This window comes from Callithrix jacchus, chromosome 4 (genome assembly GCF_049354715.1).
Source record: "Callithrix jacchus isolate 240 chromosome 4, calJac240_pri, whole genome shotgun sequence".
Lineage (NCBI taxonomy): Eukaryota > Metazoa > Chordata > Mammalia > Primates > Cebidae > Callithrix > Callithrix jacchus.
In genome coordinates, this window is record NC_133505.1 from 160,749,591 (window position 1) to 160,756,984 (window position 7,394).

The window sequence follows — 7,394 nt, forward strand, 5'->3', positions numbered from 1 at the left end:
ATTTAGTCATTATTTCTGATGGTTTTCAGTCTCTATCATTTTTATTTACTTTTTTCCTTCTGTTTCCTATAAGTTTATTTTAGTTAGTTTTTCTAAGTTCTTTTGTTGGGTGTTTTAATTATTATTATTGGGGGGGATTCTTGATTATTTAGATAGTTACTTTATCTGATCTGTATGCCAAAGGTCCAGATATATAGTCTTCCAATTATTTTTGTATTCCAGATATTTTGCTATGAGGTACAGATTTTCTCTTTTACCAAATAATTTTAAGAATGCTTTTTATCTGTTTTTTATACTTTTTATTTTCTTGCAATAGATGCCTTCTACAATAATCTCCTAAATTCATTAAAATGAAATTTGATCAGAAAATGAGTCTTTTTAAATTTATGAAGTTTACTGAGATTATGTTAATATATGGTCAATTTTTATTTACATCTCCATGGACACTTAAAAAGGACATAACATCTGTTTTCTAAGCATACGAACCCATATCATTATTCAAGTTATTTATACCTTTTGTAGTCTTGCTTAAATTTTGTTTGCTTTATCTGACATGATTGGATAATAATGGACTAAAGATTATCCTTAATGAGTTTTTCATCTGTATTTCTCATAGTCTTTGCCTAATGAATACTGATACTATATTAATATTATTTGGTGAACAGATATTAATAGATTATTACACTTTCTCGTGTAATCTATTTTTATTTAATTTCACTCTAGTGAAAGATGATAAGTCCTTTACTTTTTGCTTGTATTTCCTTTATTTGTTTATTTATTTATTTAGAGATAGGGTCTTACTCTGTCAATGAGGCTGGAGTGCAGTGGTGTGATCATAGCTCACTGCATCCTCAAACTTCTGGGTTCAAGCAATCCTCTCATCTCAGCCTCTCAAGTAGCTAGAACTACAGGCATGCATCACAATGCCCAGATATTTTTTTTATTTTTGTAGAGATGAGATCTTGCTATGTTGCCCAGATTGGTCTCAAACTCCTGGCCTCAAGTGATCCTCCTGCCTCAGTGTCCTAAAGTGCTGGGATTACAATCATGAGCCACCCTGCCTGGCCTGTTTGTATTTTCTTGTTATGTCTTTTCCTATCCTTTCAGTTTCAGCATGTCTAACTTTTTTTTTTTTTTTGGTTTATTTGTTTGTTTGTTTTTTGAGATGTAGTCTTGCACTGTCTCCCAGCTGGGAGCGCAATGGCACAACCTTGTCTCACTGCAACCTCTGCCTCCCAGGTTCAAATGATTCTCCTGCCTCAGCCTCCCAAATAGCTAGATTACAGGAGCCCGCCACCATGCCCAGCTAATTTTTGTACTTCTAGTAGAGATAGGGTTTTACCATGTTGGCCACCCTGGTCTTGAACTCCTGACCTTGTGATCCACCCACCCTGGCCACCCAAAGGACTGGGATTAGAGGCATGAGCCACCATGCCCAGTGTCTAAATTATTTTTTCAAGATGTATCTTATGAGACAACTATTATTTGTGTTTTGCTTTGTAATTCAATCAGAAAGTTTTCTTGGTATGGGTTCCTTAGACCATTTTTATTGATCAGTACATTGTTTTGGTCTTATCTCTGTCATCACATATTCTATTATACTTTAAATTTTATGCTTTCTCTTTTTACTATGTCTTCTGCTTTATTTGTTTTATTTTGCTTTTAGTCTGTTTCTTCAAATAATGTCTACAATTAATATTTTTGTTCCAGTGGTTACTTTTATACCTGCATATCTAAATAATACCTTATTTATTGTCATTTTCTACAATATTTGATTTAATACATTATATGCTCATAACAGAACTAATATTGTTCCCTTTGTTCCTTTTCCTGCTTTATTTCTCTGTCATCCAATTTTTGAGGAACATACATTTTCAGTGATATTACTTGATTTCTCAGTTTTAAAACCTATTTCGACCAACAGTAATGAAAGATAGGAGAATAACAAACTTGTACTATTCATTCCTTTCTGTCTCGATGTGCCTGTGATATAGAACTGGGCATGCTTCTTGCTGCTGCACCTGAAGAATCTTTCTATCTCCAAATCATCAACTCTCCCACCTTCAAAACAGAAATGACTTAGCACACCTCAGTTCCTTCTTACTCTCTGGATGATCAGGGAGACTCAACACACTCAGTGGATGGAAAACACTCTCCAGTCTGCTACTTCCCCGAATTCATCCAAGAACTCCAAGAAAGCAGCAAAAGCTCTGCACAGTTCTCTCTGCCTAGACCCCAAGAAAACCCAAGACCTTACCTGAACCCAACTGCTAGGAGTCAAGTAAGTAAAAATACCTGGCTGCTGTGTTTTTGCTTTATGTTTAATTATTTACCCTTCATATAGCTATTTATGGGAGAGAAGGGAGCATTTGAGGAGCTGGATTTATTGAATCATCTAAAAATGGCATATTTTTTCTAGCAGTAAGTTTGTTGTTATTGTTGGTCTTTTCTCTATAAAATATTTTCCTTGGACCTTAAGATTATAATTACGTTAGTCACTTCTAGATATTGCTTATCTGAACCCCTCAAGTAAGGGGTATGGTAATTGCCAGGACCACTATTTAGTAATTGCAGACTTTTGGGTTCTGTAGAAATTAACTCATTTTAGTTTTTAAAATTGTAGATTTGTATTTATATCCTGTTGTAGACAGAATGGAATTAGAAGCCGTCTCACTGTATATTCTGAATAAAACACATATATGTATATGAAAGGGAACAAATACTTTCCCCTTATTGCAAGCATTGCTTTGACCCTTTACTAACAGTTGTTTATTCTAACTGCCTTCTTCCTAATCTGCTTCTAAGCTCAAAACATTCTGGTACGTGTATCCTAAGAAAGCCTGACTATTAGTAAAGTGCCAGAGTCCCTCCTTCATCCCTAGGATCAGTAGGTCAGAAAAATGCCCAAAATTACATCATTTCATATTTCAATTAGAGGAAACATGAAACATTCGAAGACAATTAAAATGCAAATTAATATCATGTGGCTTCACTTTACTGATAAGAATAAAAACCAGCTGATTTTAACAATGCTTAATCCAGCTGTAGTTACAATTCTAATCCTCAGTGTTTACATCAAAAGCTTGAATTATCCCTCTTATATTCTGTGTGGCAATCATCCTCAGGCACCCTCCAGGCTCTGGGGACAGGGGATAGAATATACACTCTCTCTATCTTAGCCAAGGGTTCTCAGAAAAATTTGTATTTCCTATGCCCCACCACATCCATTTATTACAGGCCCAAATAATTTTCTGTTGGGCATTCTTCTGAATCTAAACCTCAGCCTAGCCCCATTTTCAGAAGTTCAATTACTTAGACTAGGTAGTGTCTCTAGAGGCACAGAGCTGAAAAAATTCTGGCGCTATCACTGTTACTTCAAAAGCTGATTCTCGTTCCACAGAATGAAATATTTATTCCCTAGAGAAGCTGAGGATGCTAAAGAGCATGTTTAAGTCGTCTGCCCATTATCACTTCTGAATGCTTCTACTGCTTATTCCATTAGACAGTTCAGTGACTCAAAGCCAGAGGTTTTTATGCCCAAGTGAAAAGTCCTATGTTTGGTCTAAAATTGCAAATATACTGAAGTGGAGAAAATGACATTCTGAAATTGGCCAAAGGATTTTATTTAACATTACAGTGCTCAGAGCATTTCTGAGGCCAGCACCAAAATTTTATCTTTTTTAGAGACAGGGTCTAGCTCTGTCACCCAGGCTGCTATGTAGTGATATGATCATAGCTCACTGCAGCCTCGAATTCCTGGTTTCAAGTGGTCCTCCCACCACAGCCTTCCAAGTAGCCAAGGCTACAGGTGTGGGCCACTTTTTTTTAACTTTTTTAGAGACGGGGATCTCACTATGTTGCCCAAGCTGGTCACGAACTACTGGCCCCAAGCGATCCTCTCCATTCAGCCTCCCAATTCCTTAAAATTATAGGTATAAGCTATAGCACCCAGCTAAAAACTTATCTTTTATAATTATAATCTTTGTGGCAATGTGTTTCATGACCCGTGAATACTTAATTGTTCTAGCTAGTAAGGCTTTGTTTCATACAACCGTGGTTTTACCTAACTTGTGGCTCAAAAATAGATGGTCATGACGGGTTTTTTTGGCACTGGGAAAGACAAATCATATCACCCTCTTACTTTTCCAGGGGTTCTATCACTAGACTGTCTCTATTGCTTCCATAGTGCTAGATAGTTCTATTTATTAAAAAATCTACAGTAACCTGTGTATTTTTAAGCATAGACAAGTTCTGCTGGAAGTGTTTTTTAAACTTAACTGTTTGAATAATTGAATCTTTGTCTTTTAAAAAATTAGTGGCTATTAGAAAGATTCACAAGGGGTGTGTGTGTGTGTGTGTAAATTGTTCTTAGGGAAGACAGAAACATAAGACTCCAGGTTTTTCTGAACACTACTCAAAACTCATGCTATTCAGGAATTTATGGCTTTCTTGGGGTTCTATGATTATTCTTTGATAAGTAAAAAATAAGTCAGGAAAAAAAAAAATAACCAAGGAGAAAAACCTACCTTTGTTGATGGATGAAAATGTGTTATCAAGAATGCTGAAGCAGCAAGATAGAATAACACCATGATTATAATTCACAGTTACCTGAAGCACAAGGAACCACCCGAGGCCAGCTGAATGGCTACAACACTCAGCAGACATAAACAGAGCAAACATATCTTCTATTTCCAGCATGGACTCGTATTTTTTGAAATATTTTATATGGTAATGCTGCTAAAATTTTCACAATAACTGGCAAAGGTCCTTCAGCATTCTGCCTATATAGAGTCTAATAGAATGTCCTGATCAGTGTCTCATAGAGCGGCACACCAATCCTGAATCTGTCCCCAACAGACATGAAAATTGGGGCAATTCCCTAAGCCTGTATACATGAGCTCTATGGCAACATCAGTTCAGAACAATTTCAACATGACTTTTGTACACATCAGCAGACCATGTAGCAACAGGACAGAGGATCAAGATGAAATCACTCTTCTGTGGAGAAACAGAAACTCGGAACTGCAGGTATGCTTCTGAATGTCTAGCCCATTCACTCTACACAGATGACTATTTCATGATATTTTTTTCTCCTCAGTACTCCAACATCTCCTCTCCAAATGTTCTAGCAGCAAAAACAGAAGCACTCAGAAGACATCATCCTCCTCCTAGTCCACCAATACCACCAAGATCAAGCATCTGTGCTCATGTACACCACAAACCTCCTCTATTATGAAGAAACAGCCTTTCTCCTAGATGAAGTCAATTCCCCCACCTGTGTCCTGGATCCCAGCCTTGCTCACCTACTCAGAAACTTGCTCCTGAGATTACCGAGACCATCTCCCCTGGGATCAAGTTTTCTCTGTTCACTGGAGCAGTCAAATGATAGCTATCATGTGACAACTCCCACCTTTTAAAAACCCTCTTGCAACCCCCATACCACCAGCTTTGCACATATTTCTTGCTCCATTTTATAGAAAATAAAATAAAATGATTTTTAGCCTCATTGATTCCACTATTTTTAATCACCCACTCTCTCTTGAACTCATCAGTTTAAGCTTTTATCCCCACCACTCCACTGAAGCGAATCTTTTTCTTGATCAATAATGACATTCATATTGTCACATCCAATAGTCATGGTTAGCCCTCTTCTTTCGTGATTTCTCAGCAGTATTTAACTCAAATGTTCACACTTACATCTTTGAAACATCTGTTCACTTGGATATGGGGACAAGACAACATACTTTTTGGATTATCCTTCACTCTCACTGACTATTTCTTCTTATCCTCTCCCTTTCTTCTGGGTGCTCTACGTGTTCCAGACTTCTAAATATTGACATAGTCTAGGGCTCCATCTTGGACCATGTCTAATCTCTAACAACAATTCTTCTCCAGGTGATCACACAGAGCCATGTGTTAATATCGTCCATAAATTAGTGACTCCAATAATTAGAACTCAGCTCTGGCATGCCTCTGGTATCTATCAATATCTAATAGTCATATTAATAGTGACAGCTAATAGCTAAACTTCTGTTTGCCCTTCTAAAATCTGTTCTTCCTTAAGGCTTTTTTCTTCTTTTAAAGTTTAAGTTATTTATTTAAGCCATCTCCTGCCACAAGCAAAGGGAAGGAAGATCAGTATACCAGTCATCATTTGATACAGGTAAAGAAGGTAAGCTTAAGTTCCCATACACTTTTTCTGGTCTGTGTGCAGAGTAATGGTCCAAACCAGTGTTGTGGTCCCTGGTACCCAGGTAGTGGTCTAGACTCTCTTTATTCATCTTCATAGCCAGTTGGAAGTGGATTCACAGGAGGGTTATGGAATAGGGTATGGTTACCGTCTCCCTAGGGAAATGGCTTGGTCCTATTGTGAAGATGGGGGCTGGAGATGAACTCCGTCTCTCCTGCTCTTTGGGGTGACCTCAGGAAAACATTCAGCATGCTGACTCCCACCCCGGGGAGCATGACAAAGATGAGTGTCTTTCACATGTGAACTGAGCCTTCTCTGCCATGAGCAGCACTCAACATAGGCTGCCCCAGCTGTGGGTGGGACCGACCCAGCAGCTGAGAAATCAGAGGCACAGCAACTGCGGCTGTCTTCAACTCGGGCCGCAGCAGCGCCAGAAGCGCCTAAGGTTTTTTTTTCAAGTATAAGTAGAAGCACTGTTATCCTAGTTGCTCCAGCCAACACATATAGAGTAACTTTTGATTCTCATCTTTATCCCAAACCCCACCAGTAATCCATTAACAGACCGTGTCATCTCTAACTTCTTACCTCTAGAACTCAGTCTGAGAGCTCAGTCATTACCTGTCACCTGGAAACTGAATAAGCCTCTAAGTCATCTGTTTCTTCTTTTGCCTTTCTACATTCGTAGTCTAGTTATCTATTGCAATGTGACAAACTTTATTAGGGCCAAGTAACTTGAAAACAACAATGATTTTATTGTTTTTCATGGTTCTGTGCGTGAACTGGGCTCGGCTGAGTGATTATTTGGCTGCTCTCACTTGGTGTCTTTAACACAGTTGGAGGTAGAGAGTGACTTGGGCAGTGAGAAAGCTGGACCTCCCTCTCTTATGGAGTCTCAGGGCCTGTCCTCCCTGTGTGATCTTTCAGCAGAGTAACCAGGCTTCTTCCATGGTAGCTAATGACGCCCAAAGTGAGTGGCTCAAGAAAGTGGAAGCAGAAGTGAACAGTCCTTATAAATGCTAGATGTTTAATGAGCACAGCATCCCTTCTGTCATACTTATTGGGTAACATATGTCAAAGGCCAGCCCAGACTCAGGGTGGTAGGAGAGGATTTGAGAAAAATATGGCTTCTGAAGAGTGTGGGCCATTGGGCTCCATCTTTGGAGGCTAGCTGCACATTCTCCAGAGTTATCCTTTCAAACAGAAA

General features: G+C 38.5%; 1 pseudogene; it reads right to left on the minus strand.

Annotated features, from left to right (window-relative positions):
* Positions 1-6,273: 6,273 nt before the first annotated feature.
* LOC100388435 (cytochrome c oxidase subunit 6A1, mitochondrial pseudogene) lies at positions 6,274-6,567 on the minus strand (annotated as a pseudogene).
* Positions 6,568-7,394: the final 827 nt, after the last annotated feature.